Source organism: Triturus cristatus, chromosome 8 (genome assembly GCF_964204655.1).
Source record: "Triturus cristatus chromosome 8, aTriCri1.1, whole genome shotgun sequence".
Lineage (NCBI taxonomy): Eukaryota > Metazoa > Chordata > Amphibia > Caudata > Salamandridae > Triturus > Triturus cristatus.
In genome coordinates, this window is record NC_140591.1 from 275,531,444 (window position 1) to 275,546,637 (window position 15,194).

General features: G+C 49.0%; 1 protein-coding gene across 3 annotated transcripts in view; it reads right to left on the bottom strand.

Annotated features, from left to right (window-relative positions):
- The window catches only part of NPAT (nuclear protein, coactivator of histone transcription), a 352,831-nt gene that overhangs the window by 247,348 nt on the left and 90,289 nt on the right, over positions 1 to 15,194 (bottom strand). The window lies entirely within an intron of this gene.

Consider the following 15,194-nt stretch of genomic DNA (forward strand, 5'->3'; position numbering starts at 1 on the left):
GGTCTAACGTTGTCCATAGAAGCAAAGTCTTCTGACACAAGGTCCACGACTCCACCGGCCCTGCTTGTTCATTATCACACAGAGAGGATTTTGTCCATGATCGCCTGCACTAGTTTCTCTTTGATGGAGGGCAGAGAGGCTTTCAACACCAAGTGGATGGCCCTCAACTCCAAATGGCCGATATACAGCCGAGCCTCCGCCAAAACCCAGAGGTCTTGGATGCCTACCTCTCCCAGACGGCCTCCACAACCCAGAAGCAAAGCATTGGTAACCACTGGGAGCTCCGGGTGGGGCAAAGAGGAGTCAGTCGCAGCCCGAATCGAGCCCCGCAGCCACTTCTGCAGATCATTTGTAGACTCCTCCGAAATCTGGACCAGATCGGAAAGATACCCCTGGTGCTGCGTCCACTGGAACTTCAGATCCCACTGCAGAGCCTGCATAACTCATCTGGCGTTTATGACCAGCAGGATGTAGGAAGACATCCATCCCAGCAGCCTCAGTCATTCTCATGGAGATCCAGGAAAGAGGTCGAAACATCAGTATCATTGCCCGAACAACCTGAACAAAACTGCACCATGCCCAGAATGGCTCTGATGAAAGGGAGCATCTGCGAAGGAGTCAAGTCTCACTGAAAATGCATTGATAGTGAACCCCAAGGATGCCAAGTGGTTCACTGTAGTCTGAAGATGGGTGAGGACTGCATGGGGCAAGCTCGCCTTCAACAGCCAGTAAACGAGATAGGGGAAGACTGGGACCTCCATCTCTGTTAGATGTGCTGCCACCACCATCACGTTCATGAACAATCGATGGATGCTTCCAAGGCCAAAAGGGAGCATAGCGAAGTGAAAATGCAAAATGCTTGTGGCACACCGTGAACCTGTGGGCCTGCAGGACGGGGATCTGGGAATAAGCGTACTGCATGTCCAACATCACAGGGTCGACAGCAGACAAGACCTGGGCTAGGGTATGCATTTTGAACTTCTCTTTCCACAGAACGGCATTGAGAGGGCAAAGGTCTAAAATGGAATGGAGACCTCGAACCTTTTTCGGAATCAGGAAGTAACAGGAGTAACAACCATGACCAACTTCTGGTGCCGGTCCCCTCTGGCCAACAAGCCTGTACTTCCTACTGTAAGAGCGAGACAGATGTTCTTCCATCATTTCATCTAAAGATAGTTGAAGGCGCAGCAGGGTTTCGAGAAATGGTAAGCCGTAGCGCCACTGAAGAATTTGCAGGACTCACTTGCCTGAAGTTATTGCCCACTACCCTGGCAGAAAATGTTGGATCCTGCCTCGGACAGGGATGCTATTCACCATCAAGGATACGCTAAAGAAGCTTAGGGGGCGTGGCAGCTGTGGGGGGTTGTTGTGTTTTGAATTAAAGACTGGTCTGCGAGCTGTTCCTATTGCCCTCTCCTGTGGGTGCCGCAGCCAAAAAAAGGTTGGGGTGATTGCTGTGCTAGCTAAGGTTGTTGGATATTTTGGAAGCCCCCAACATAGCCACAGACGGGGCAAAATTGCTGATGCAGCTGAAAGGTGGAAGCAGAGGGTCCCTGCTGTCTTTGAAGTACTCCAGTGCTGAGTTTGCTTAAAAAGATAGAACCATCAAATAGCATGCCCATAAGACTGGCCTGGACGTTTCCCAGAAAGGCAGTGGACCGCATCCAGGAATGCCTGTGAAGGGCCACAATGGTGCCAGAGGCCCTACCAAGGGGATAGGTGGTGTCCAAACCACAAGAATGGTGAACTTACCCGCATCACAACCATCCTACATGGCCTGAGAAAGAATAGTACAGGCCTCTTCCGGGACTTTGGGCAATACCTGAGCCACTGGGTCCCCAAAGCGTTAGGTCGCTACTCTAAGAGGCAGCTACCATTCACAGAGTGTTGGACCTGACTTGTAGCGAAGACTCATGTAAGAAAGTGCCTCTTGTGCATGGTTAGTCCCTCCAATTTTTGCCTGGTGGTTTCAAATGTAATGCACAAGGTCCCTGCTATCCCCTGTGCCAGTGCTCTTCCCTAAAAACAAGTCCCCAATTGGTTCTTCTACCTCCTGTCAATGGTACCTTGGGTACCACGGGCCCAGGAGCTTAAGAGGGCTCCATGGGACTCCCCTCACTGGGACCGTGACACTGCCCTTGCAGCTTGCATGCCCCTATGACGGAGAAAACGACAAAGTCAACATGGCACCCTGCCTGGATGCCATGCCAGCTAACACTGCCTGAAGGCATAGGTAAGTCACCCCTCTAGGGAGGGTGCACTATACCACAGGCGAGGGCATATCTGCATGAGCAGCAGATGGCAGCCCCTGGTTTGGGGTAGACACTTCAGGTACCTGCTACTCCACTAAAACGCCTCCTAAAATATTGGGGTCCATTTTCCTAATATTTTAAGTGCTAGGGAAGCCATTAAGAGTTTATGGGCTGGAAACTCGAGAACTCGAGTTAAACTGCACCATGATGGCTTCACTGAACACAGGAGTGTTTGGTACCAAACTACTCCTTAAATAAATCCACACTGATGTCAGTGTGGGATTTATTGTACCATGTACCCAGAGGGTTCCTCAGAGGTAACCCCTCCAATCAGGGCTTGGTCTATGCCCCCCTCCCATAGGAGGGGGGGATAATAGTGTGTGTAGTCTCCCCAGTATTTAGGTGGTTCCCCCAGCCCTACAAGAGTCCAATCTCCCGTGGACAGCGGCCCTGCCCTGAAGAAACCTATTTCAAGGACTACGGATCCCGCCGAATCCGCGTCCCCTGCCCACTCTGCACCTGATGCCCACGGCCCAAGTCTGAATGGCTAACCTGTGCAGTGAAGTCTCCCCAGCGATCCTGACTTCATGTCCAGCATTGGCTGACCTCTCCTGCCCTCCATGACGGCGCCCGAAGTGTGAATCCAGATGCTACCCCCAACTGCGACCGGTTCCGGTGAGAATACTTAGACGTCCAAAGGCAACTCTGGACCTGGAGTCCTGGGGCCTTGGTAAGCTGTACCAACTGTGCCCCTACGAGCCCCCAAAATGTCTACTTACCTCTGCTGTTGTTGGTCTTCCTCCTGCAACCTCTGGTACCACCCCTGCAGCCTCTTTGCAGAAATAAGAAACACCATTGAAAAGTATTGGGTGGCAGACATTGAAATTCCACCCAGCACCTGGCCACCCCTGTGCAGCTGGTGGTGTATGTTTTGTGCTGCTTTGTGCCCCCGTGCCGATTTTTCAAAGTGAAAAGTATTTTTAGTTAAAAACGTACTTACCTTATTACAAATATCTTGGTCTTAAAATAAAATACAAAGTATTTTTTCAAAAATTAGTCTGGATCATCTTCTTGAGTCGTGTGTCCATTATTGATCACTGTTGTGCAATAAATGTCTTACACTCTTCTACTGTTAGGCCTACAACTGCTAGCCCACACTACAACTAATAGAGCACTTTGGGTTTTCGATTGAGCCCTGTACACTTTTGGGGGAACCCCTGGACTATGCACGCTATTACCACCTAGTGGCATCATCGCATACAGGGCCAACTTCCTACATTGGTGGTGGAGTACAAGACTTTGACATTTGTTGTACCACTTGATTGAGAACTGATTTCACTGAGGAAATTTAAAAATCGTCTTAAGACAGATTATTTTGTTGTTGTTTATGTTTATATATCGATCCTCGACTATTTACAAATTGTTTAAAAATAGTGTTAGGGCCTTGGTTAAGGCCCCCCACTGTTTTAGAAACATAAAATACTTTAAAGTAGTTAGGCTTTAGAAATACTATATAGTATTTTGTAAACCTCCAATAGGACCCCAATTATTTTAAACACCACTGAGACTGCAGGGACCTGCCAGGAGCTCAACCTGGGTCCCTATGTAAATCTTAAAGTTTCTCAACTTAAAGATTTGTGCAAAGCATTGGAAACTTGCCATAGGTCCTAAACCCAATAAAGCCCATCTCCTGCAGTTGCTGGCAGATAAAGACAAGGCCCTGGCAAACAGAACTTACCCCACTGGAGAGGAAGCAGCAGAAGACGAGGAGGTAGATGGAAAAAACACTGACTCCATCAGAATCCTCTCGGATAGCAACACCTCTGGTGGGAGTGACTCCAGTAGTTTCCCAGATGAAGCAGGCACCGAAGATAAAGATCTTTACAAAATGGCAAAGACGATAGCTCTAGAAGGTAAACTCCTAGCCATAGAAAATTAGCGCTCAGATAGGCCTAGGTCCAACCTCTTGTGGCAGCAAAATAATAAATAGGGAGGTAGACTCTGCAGACTCCAAAATCCCCAAAGGGATTGTCCCTAAATATTTTGAGGGCAATGATATCACTCAGTGGGTCACTGCTTTTCAGAGAGCCTATCTTAGTACACAGGTCCACAGGAAGCTGTGGAGTGCTATCCTGTGGCAAATGTTCTCATGAAAGTGCAGGGATAGACCCTGACACTTAATGATAAAGATGCTACATCCTGTAAACTCATGAAGGGTATCCTGAAAGAGGGCTATGAAGTCAGCACTGAGAAATATAGGATCAAATTCAGGGAGGCCAAGAAAACCCAAGGCCAATCCTGGGTAGATTTGAAGATTACTTAGTGAAAAACTGGGAGGTTGGTTGAGTGGTAACAAGGTACATGATTTTGAAGGGATGTATAATTTAATTATGTAGGAGCACATTTTAAGTAAGTGTCAACAAGAGAGACTGCATCAATTCCTGGTAGACCTAGGTCAACTTTCTCCTCAAGAATTGGGCAAGACGGAAGACCACTGGGTCAAAACAAGGGTTGCCAAAACTAACACTGGTGGGGGAGAGCAAAAGAAAAATGCCAAAAAGGCCCCCCTCTCCCCTTCAAGGGAAAGAGGGTAACCTGAAAAATAATAAGAGTCTTCTACTAGCCCCAAAAAACCTGCTTAGGAGGGTGGGCCCAGAGTCTCTACACAGTCTAAGGGTGGGTACCAAGGGAAGAACTGTGATCCCAACAAAGCTTGGTGTCATGACTGTAAAGCATCAGGACACCGAACTGGAGACCTTAGCTGTAAAACAAAGAATAATAAATATAGTCCACCAGCAGTTGCTAACATCCAGATGGGATTCCTGATGTGGCCTGAACATGTCAGTAACACCACTGAGGCAACATTAGTCTTTGAGGGAGATGTAACTTAGTGTGTGGGAAATCAATTTCCCAAGATTAATGGGTCCAGAATAGAGGCCCTGAGGGATACAGGGTCTAGTGTCACCATGGTGACCCAAAGCTAGTTCACTCAGATCAGTACCTGACTAGAAGGACCTATCCCCTCACCAATGCTAGCAACAGCACCACGGTCCATCCCATGGCTATGGTCACTGGACTTGGGGAAGTAGCTGGACAAAAAGAAGTCGTTGTGTCCCTTGCTGTTCCTGTAGATTGACTGCTTGAAAATAATTTGGAGACTTCCCGTTGAGCTGAAGTCGAACTGAGAACCCATTCCAGCAAGGGAGGTCTATCAGAACCTAAACTTGGTGCAACCAGGAGAATGGTAGTGCTTCAGAGTTTTAGAGAGTTTCTCCTTACTTTGACCTATGCTATCCCCCTAGCTGAGTACTTTGGCCAGGACAAAACTTTGGAGTAGGTTAGACAACCACTTCTCCTGGCCAGGGATGTCTCAGATGGTGAAGGACTTTTGTCAGTCGTGTGTCACCCGCCTAGCCAGTGGAAAGGCAGAAGGCCACCGAAAGGCCCCATTAATTCCACTTCCAGTGGTTTGGGTATCGTTTGAAAGGGTAGGGGTCGACACTGTTTTCCACCTGGACCCTCCAACAGCCTCAGGGAACAAATCTATTCTGGTGATAGTGGATCATGCCACCAGGTATCCTGAAGCTATTCCGCTAAGGCCGACCACTGCTCCAGTAGTGGCAAAAGCCCTCATTCATGTATTCACCAGGGTTGGTTTCCAAAAGGAGCTGGTTATCAGACAGAGGTACAAACTTCATGTCTCAATACCTAAAACATGTGGGATGAGTGTGGAGTGAAATACAGATTCACCACACCCTATCATCCACAAACCAATGGCCTGGTGGAGAGATTTAACCAGACCTTGAAAGGCATGATTGTTGGGCTCACTGAAAAACGCAGAAGATAGGATGTCCTACTTCCATGCCTGTTTTTTTGCATACAGGGAAGTGCCACAGAAGGGAGTGCGGTTTTCACCCTTTGAACATTTGTTTATGCACCGTTTTTGAGGTCCTCTGAGTCTGGTGAGAGAAGGTTAGGAAAAACCTCTCAAATAGCCAAAAAAGACATAGTGATTGGCCTTTGTTACAGGATGGCTGAGTACATGGAGGAAGCAAGCCAAAATCTTCAGGCCAGCAAAGAACTGCAAAAGCAGTGGTATGACCAAGAGGCTGCAATGGTAGATCTGAAATCAGGGCAGAAGGTTTGGGTATTGGAGCCGGTGGCCCCCAGGGCCCTCCAAGATCAGGGGTGTGGGCCCAAACCTGTCCTTGAAAGAAAAGGGAAGATCAACTAACTGGTGGACCTTGGCAGTTGCAAACAGCCCGAAAGGGTAATACACATCAACCGCCTGAACCGCCTGAAGCCCTATCATGACAGAGCTGATATGACCATGCTCATGGTCACAGATGAGGGACGGGAAAATTAGAGTAAACCTCTCCCTGATCTCCTTCCTCTCCAGCAATCCCCAAGATGGGTCGGTGGATGGAGTGGCCTTTTCAGACACCCTCACTGTCCAAGAGCAAGCGGACTGCAGGCAAGTTCTAAGTTAGTATGCTAAGCTATTCTATCTGACCTTTGGTCAGACTAGTTGGTGTACCCATGATGTGGACACTGGAGGCAGCCTACCTGTCAAAAACAAGATGTACAGGCAGTCGGATAACGTCAGAGAGAGCATCCAAGCTGAAGTCAGTAAAATGATGGAATTGGGTCTCATTGAACCCTTAAGAGTGCCCCTGGGCCAGCCCAGTTGTCTTAGACCCCAAACTTAACTCCAAGGGTGAAAAGAAAGAAATGAGGTTTTGTGTAGACTATAGGGGCTTCAAGGCTGTGACAAAGACAGATGCACATCTAATCCCTAGGGCAGGTGAACTAATAGACAGGTCAGGGGCAGCCAAATATCTCTCAGTACCATTGATCTGAGCACCAACGATCTCACACCTGGGTACAGGAAGATAGGTCTGACCCCCGGAGCAAAAGAAAAATCAACATTCTCTACCCCAAATGAGCACTTACAGTTTATTGTGGTGCTCTTTGGACTAAAGAATGCCCCTGCCACCTTCCAACGGTTGGTACACAAAGTCCTTGCTGGGCTGAAATCCTTTAGTGCAGCTTATCTTGATGAAATTGCTGTCTACAGCTCCACCAGGAAGGATCACCTTGGCAAGCTCCTTGAGGCCCTCAGAAGTGCAGGCCTCGCTATCAAGGCAAGCAAGAGTCAGATAGGGCAGGGAAAGGTTGTGTACTTGTGTCACCTGGTAGGTGAAAGACAAGTTCAGCCACTCCAACCCAAGATCCAGACAATTCAGGACTGGGTAGCTCCAACAACCCTATACTAAGCATTTAATTGTGCAGACAGATGCCTCTGAGCGGTAAACAACGTTTACCACGAAACTTTTTCCCCGGGAATTACAATGCGGTCGTTACAACGACCGCGTTTTAATTCCGTATACCATTACTACACAAGTCGGAACAACGACTTGCGGAGGGGGGAGAAGGTGTTGGATTTAAAATCCAACACCTTCCCTAATGTCCGCGCAGACCGGAGTTGGAATAGTAAATTAGACTATTCCAACATCCAGCACCCCCTATCCCCCCGACTTGCGGGGTAACGGTATGCGGAATTACAACGCGGTCGTTGTAACAACCGCGTTGTAATTCCCTGCGGGGTAAAAAAAAGGAAGAGGGATAACGAGGCATATTCCCTCTGAGCAGGAGGTAGGTGCAGTCCTAGCCCAAACAAAGGATGAGTAACATGACCAACATGTGGCTTTTATAGGCAGATGACTACTCCCTTGAGAACAGCGTTGGAGTGCCATAGAGAGAGAAGCCTTTGGTGTGGTCTGTGCCCTGAAGAAGTTGGGGCCATACCTGTTTGGCCCTCAATTCCTAGTTCAGACAGGCCACAGGCCTATCAGGTGAAAATCCCAAGCTGCTAAGGTGGAACACAGTCATGGAACTGCCCATGCCAATGCATTTGCCCCTTCAAGGTTCTTCAACTTAGCAGATGATGACTCTCCAGGGGTAGGTTAGTTGCATCCTCTTTCGTTGGGGGTGGGGGTCATGTGAGAAAGTGCCTCTTTTGTATGGTTAGCCTTCCCACTTTTTGCCTGGTTTTGATGTGGTGTCTAATGTAGCACACAGGGTCCCTGCCAGCCAGGTCCCCTGTGCCAGTGTTCTTACCTAAAAACAAATCCCCAATTGGTACTTCTACCCCCTATAAGGCCCTAGTCAATGGTACCCTGTGTACCTTGGGCCTGTGAGCTGAAGAGGGCCTCATGGGAGCTGAAGTGCCCCCCACCCCTTTACTGGCACCATGCCAAAGCAGCTTGCATGCCCCTATGACGAAAAAACAACAAGAAAGTCAACATGGCACCCTCCCTGAATGCCATGCCAGCTAACACTGCCTGAAGGCATAGGTAAGTCACCCCTCTAGCAGGCCTCACAGTCCTAAGGCTGGGTGCACCATTCTAAAGGTGAGGGCATATCTGCATGAGCAGCAGCAGGCAGCCCCTGGTTTGGGGTCGACACCCCAGGTACCTGCTACTGCCCTAAAACGCCTCCTGAATTTAAATTCAGGTGGCTCCCCCAGACCTAGAAAGTAGACTTGTGACAAACTACGAAGAAAGACTACGACCCTGCAGAGAAGACTAAAAACGACTACCTTGGATCCAGCACTACCAGCCTGTTGCCAGCTTCTGCGAACCTGCGACCGGTCTTGCAGCCAGTGATCTCTGAAACTCCTGGGAGGGCTGCTGCCTTCGAAGAAGACTCCAATCTCCTGTGGACAGCAGACCTGTCCTGAAGAAACCTACTTTATGGACTGCAGAACCCAGTGCTTCTGCGTCCCCTGCCCACTCTGCACCCAACGCCATAGCGGCTCACCTGTGCAGTGAAGTCTCCCCAGCGATCCTGATGTTGTGTCCAGCATTGGCTTAACTCTGCTGCCCTCCATGACGGCGCCTGCAGTGTAAATCTGGAGGCTCCCCCGACCACGATGGCTCCAGAAGGAAGAAGCCTCCAACAGCACCCCTGCACCCGAAGCCCATGGGCCTCGGTGAGCTGAACCAACAGTGCCCCTATGACCGCTACATAACCACTTACCTCTGATGTCATTGGTCTTCCTCCTGCGACCTCTGGTGCCATACCTGCAGCCTCTTTGTCGAAAGAAGAAACCAGATTGAAAAGCATTGGGCGACAGACGTTGAAATTGCACTCTGCACCCGGCCGCCCCTGTGTGGCTGGTGGTGTATGTTTGGTGCTGCTTTGTGGATACCCTGTGCTTAACCTAACCTCTATTGCTTGGCCCCAGCAACCGATCTACTTACCTGCAAGCAGTGTGGCTCAAGGAACGCCCTGTCTCTGTTGGAAAGCATTGGGCCAAACTCCGATTTTGACCTCCGCACCGGGCCGTACCTGTGCCGCTGGCAGTGCAGTTTTTGAACTCACCTGACCCAAGGCCCCTGCTGACGTTTGGCTCTTAAGACTGGGATTGTAAGTGCAATACGTACCTGTTAAACACAATATTGTTTTTCCCGTAGGATAACATTGGACTGTGTTGAAATATTTTAAGCGTCAATTTACCAAAGTGCAAAGTATTTTAAATAAAAAAGTACCTGCCTTATTGCAAAGATCCTGGTCTCAAAATAAAGTACAAACAAAGTATCATTTTCTAAATTAGTCTGGATTTCCTTCTTGAGTAGTTTGTCCATTATTGATCACTGTTGTGCAATAAATGTCTTGCACTCTTCTGCATTAGACAGAAGGCTGCTCGCCCACACTACCACTAATAGAGCACTTTGGATTTTACATTGAGCCCTATATATTTTTGGGGAACCCCTGGACTTTGTGCATGGTATTTTACCACCTAGTGGCAATATCATAAACAGAACCAGCATCCTACAGGGGAGTAGTGCGGTACTAGTTCAGGTTTACCCTGCTGGCCGAAGTCTGCACCAGAAGGCTCTCAGGAGTGGGGTGCTGGCTGAGGAAGAAAGGGTCACAAAAAGTCAGGTTAAGGCGCCTGGTGAGCTGTAGATTAACAGGTGGGCCTGAGCAAGGTTTGGCACAGGTCCCTAAAAACGTGTTAAGAGCATTATTGAACAGAAGGCAGGGTGCATAACTCGTCTGGACAGGCTACAACACCTTCGTCAAGACGCTGGGTTTGACTTCCTGAGTAGGAAGATGAAGAACCTCCACCACCCTTTGTATAACAAAATCAAAGGAGGCAACATCTTCTGTCGGGAGAAGTATCCTGACCACTAGCATTTTGGACTTCCGCATACAAGTTATCATCCTGATTCAGCTGGGCATTTTTTAATTTTTATTAGTATTTTTATTGGTGTCATTATAGAACAAAGTACATACAACGAAGGCCACAGCAGCATCATAAGTAAACATATCAGTACAACGGATTACAACAGCACAAAAGACCAATAATGTTCAAAAGCATAAAATCAGGCTTTCAAGGAAATTAATTAATACTATTACATTAGAATATCATCTCGCGTGGTTTTATGATGTTGCTTCGCTGACCAATGGCTCGTGTGAGGTCAGATCCCTACTCAATGGCCCCGCTGGTGTAGCCCAGACTCCACCCCCTGTGCCTCTCAACAGTTTATGTTCCTGTCTCTTGTGACAGTGCCTCATTGGTCGCAATCTGTAGGTCTGTTCCTGCGTCATCTGTTTTACTTAAAAGGTAGGGCTGGTACGGTCCCCAGTAATTCCTGGGTTGGCTTCTGGGGGAAGCAATTCGCTATATATATCGGTCTGCGTATTTCAGTACAGCATGTCCGCATACCACTCTAACTCTTGGATGTGGGCCTCTCATCCAGCGCAGCACCACCCAGCGCTTAGCCAGTAAGACTCCGATAGCCAACAATGGACGCAAATTTTTCTCTATAGGGAGATCCCACCCAAGAAGTGCCATCTTAGGGTCTGGTTCTAAATCTGCACTAATAATAGTTCCCAACTCCTGGAACACTACTCCCATATGCATATATCCCAGGGCACTGCCAAGCTAAGTGTCGGAACCCCGCGCCTTCCACACCGCATCTGTGACAGCGGGAGTTTTCCGCCAGTCCATCCCGCAATTGGCGCTCAGGGGTGCAGTAAGCCCTGTGTAAGAAATTTATGTGGCTAAGTCTATGTCTCCCAATAAGAGAAACCGACCTGGTGCGGGCGAAGCAGTACTGCCCCTTTGTATCGCTGAGAGGAGTGCCCAAGTCACGCTGCCAATCCAACCTTACTCTTAGGACTTCAGACTTGCGAGTGTCTTATAGGCTAGTGTAAAATTTAGTGATCAGCTGAAGAGGTTCCTCGACCTTGATAAGAGTATTGAGTGCCTCCATAGCCTGCGGTTCCACCAGATCATTGCCAATAAAGGCACACCAAGTTTGCCTGGCTGTGAACTAATGGAATAATGCTGTGCCCCCCGGCTGTGTGTCTAGATGTTGTAACTCTTCCCAGCTCGCTAACGAACCATCTTTGAAATTTTTAGCGTGTACTCAGAGAATCTCAGTCCTCTGTGTGCGTGATACTCACGAATGGCACAGGCCAGTGGTTCGACAACTATCGCAGTAGAGGGGACAGCGGGCAGCCAAGGTGCGTTCCCCGGGTGATGCTGAATGCCTGGGAGACTTTGTCTCCAATCCTCACTCTAGCTGTGGGTGAAGTGTATAATACTGCCACTAATCGAAAGAATACATCTTCAACTCCTATCTTGCGGTGCACTGCGGACATTAAACTCCACTCCATGGAGTTAAATGCCTTTTCGGCATCGAGAAAGACCGCAGCTGCCTTTATTTCTGGATTAAAGCTCTGTACCGCACCAAACAAAGTCCTAAGATTTTGAGACAGGTTACGACTAGGGACAAACTACGCCTGTTCTGGTCAGATAATCCCTGGTAAAAGTAGAGCCAATCTATTAGCCAGAATTTTAGCATAGAGCTTGGCATCGACATTAAGCCGGGATAAGGGCCTGTATGAGGAGCAATTACTAGGCGACTTTCCCGGTTTTAACAGAGCCACAATAATTGTTTTGTGTATAGAGGGTGGCATAATGCCAGACTCCGCCATCTCCTCAAAGCGTTTTCAGATGGGGAATCAGTAGGTTTTGAAATTATTTATAGAAGGCTACTGTGAGCCCGTCAGCCCCTGGTGCCTTACTGGCTGTCATTCCTCACAACGCCTCTCGTATCTCATCAATTGTTAGAGGCGCCATCAAATGTTCCCTGTGTTCAGTCACTAGCCATGACATTTTTATTTATGATAGGTATTCCTCTAGTGCTTCACTGTCAGTAGGGATGCTAGATGTGTACAATTTTTGGTAATAAGCTCGGAACTGGGCAGCCACTTCCTCTGGTGTGCATAATGGGCTCCCATTCTCATCCGTCATGCCCACTGTTGGAAACCGGGCAACCGGGTCAGCAGTCACCAGGTTTCCAAGCACAACGGTAGCTTGGCTCGAGCGGTCGGGGGTCAGGCACCGTGCTAAGCGTACGTCACACCCTCACAATAACCATGCGTTCATCCGTTCCAAAAACGACACTACACCGTAAAAATTATGAAAGGAAGAAGTTTGTCTTTATCTTTTTCTCTTAGTTGCAGGTTTCATAAAAATAAATACAATACAATAAGACTTTTCTTGAAAATAGCAGGTCAAATAAATAATACCACAGTGGGGTTTCAATAAATAGGATCAGGTCATAAATAAACACGGAATAAATATAGGTGCAATAAATACAGAGGGCAATTAAATACTGTCAGACAATAAATACTATGCAGGAATGAATACAGTCAGACCATAAATAAAACGCCTTCCATAAATAATATAAGCAATCAATTACAATTGCAAATCAGATCACATTTATGAGGTAGACTGGTTTTACTATGCCCAAGTACAGCTTGTGGTCATTTGGATGACATGGGGGGTGTCCCACCTAGATTGGGCAAGGCTGGGCCTGAACTGAGGTAGAATAAGGGTAACCTAGGGATCTGGCTCCCCCAAAATACACAACCCCTGACAGAGGTCACTGCTCCAGTCTCAGTTCACCCCTGGCACTCCCAGGCTGGTTCTAACACCCCTCTAGCCCCTAGAATGGTCTTTTAGGGTTCCACAGGGCCTCAAATGCCCTTTCTACCACTTACTGCCCTTTTCACGATGATCGGCTCCGCTCGGCGCCGGGTCGGCATCGCTGGACGGCTCCGGTTCGATGTCGCGTCGATCTGTTCCACTTGACGCCGTGTCGATGCCGTCTGGCGGTTCCGGTTCGATGTCGCTGGGCGGCTTCGGTTCGATGTCGCGTCGATCTGCTTTACTTGACGCCGGGTCGGTGCCGTGAGGCGGCTCCGGATCGATGTCGCTGGGCGGCCTTGGCTCGATGTCGTGTTCCGGCGTCACAGGGTCACGGTCTCCCCGCTTCCGGTTGTCTCCGGAGTGCGACCTCCACTCCCGATCTCCTGCGCGCTTCACCTTGGTTTCCGGCGACTCCGGAGGGCGGACTTCACTCCCCCGTCGACGCCTCACCTCGACCTCAGGTGACTTCCTACTCGACCTCCGGTAACTCTCCACGACCTCCGTCGGCGCCCTCTATCGACCTCTGGCGGCTCCGGGTACGACGTCTGCTTTCCGTCAGCGCCGCTTCTCCACCTCGGGCTCCAGGTCCCCAGGCTTCTCGTCGTCAGGACTCCAGGAGGATACTGCTGAACAGGTCAGGAACTTGCTGTTCTTCTTCTTTAAGGCCTCTTTACAATATTTAGGTCCTTAAGATGGTTTTTCTGGTCTTGGTCCCACACAGGGCTCTAGGCTGGGCTTGGTCAGTAGGGACTAGCATCAAGGGTGGGTTTCTGGACCCCACTCCAAGCACTGGTTTCCACCCCTGCTGCCTCACTCCTTCCTCCTTCTGAATCTCTGTCCTCTCCCCTCTCCAGTCAAGTGCCAACTGCCACCCTGAGATGGCCTCCCAACATTCCAAACTGCCTCCAACTGTCACAGGGTTCCAGAATGTTGCAGAAGGTTCTAGAAATCTCCAGTGGGTTCTGATGATGTCACAGGTGGCCTCCATTTTGTGTCTCAGGCCCTCAGACAGAAGTTCCAGGGGTAGGGAAAATGGCTCCCTGGCCCTGCATCAACACTAAAAAGTCTGGTGGTTCCCAAAAAGGAAAAATTCATAACAGGGTTTGAGGCAAAAGTGGGACAAAATAAATAATGATGAGGAGGGACCACCCAAAGGGCTGACAGGTCTAACACCCACCATACCATCTAATTCCCTCTTGGGCCTCAGTATTCCTGTCAAGGTGGCGCCTGGCCTTTCACGTTCCCCATAGCAACGTGTGTTTCATATTTCCCCATGTGTTTTACCTCCGCATTAGCTTTGTCTCTACCAATTTTTGCTTGAGGTCACAGCTGGGCATATTAGTCTCCAATATCATATCCACCATTGTCAGAATCTGTGGCAAACAATTTGTGACAGACAGGGGCTCTTTTGACAGCAAAGGCACTGTCAGATTCAAAAGGGTGGCTCAGTTAAAGCAGCATGTGGTCTTGGTCGAAGGTGGACGGTGCCGTCTCAGCGCTCGAAACCACTATGGATTGGCCACTTTATTCCAGAGCTGGTAACACAGGCATCTGTGGACATCATTTTGACTTCCTTTGTGCCGCAGGCGAGGGGACCGGCACCGAAGTCAGTCCAGAACCCAAAGCAAAGCCAGATGGCGGAAGACCGGACGAAGCCCAGTTGGGAGGCCCCTTGGCTCTCTGGGGACCGAGGGTATGCCAGAGGGAGCTAGCAATATGGCAAAAAGCTGCAGCATGGCTTCATGAAATTCCTTATATTGCTGCGGTGTTGCCATGGGATAAAGGTCACAATGGGTTCAAAAGTGGAATCTCTTTGGGAACGCGACCTAGAGCTAAGTTGTGCTTGGACCACTTGTGTTTTTTCTTGGACTTTCCTGAGGATTTGCACCGCAATGGCGCTCTGTTGCGGGAACGGCTGCAGGAGTGGG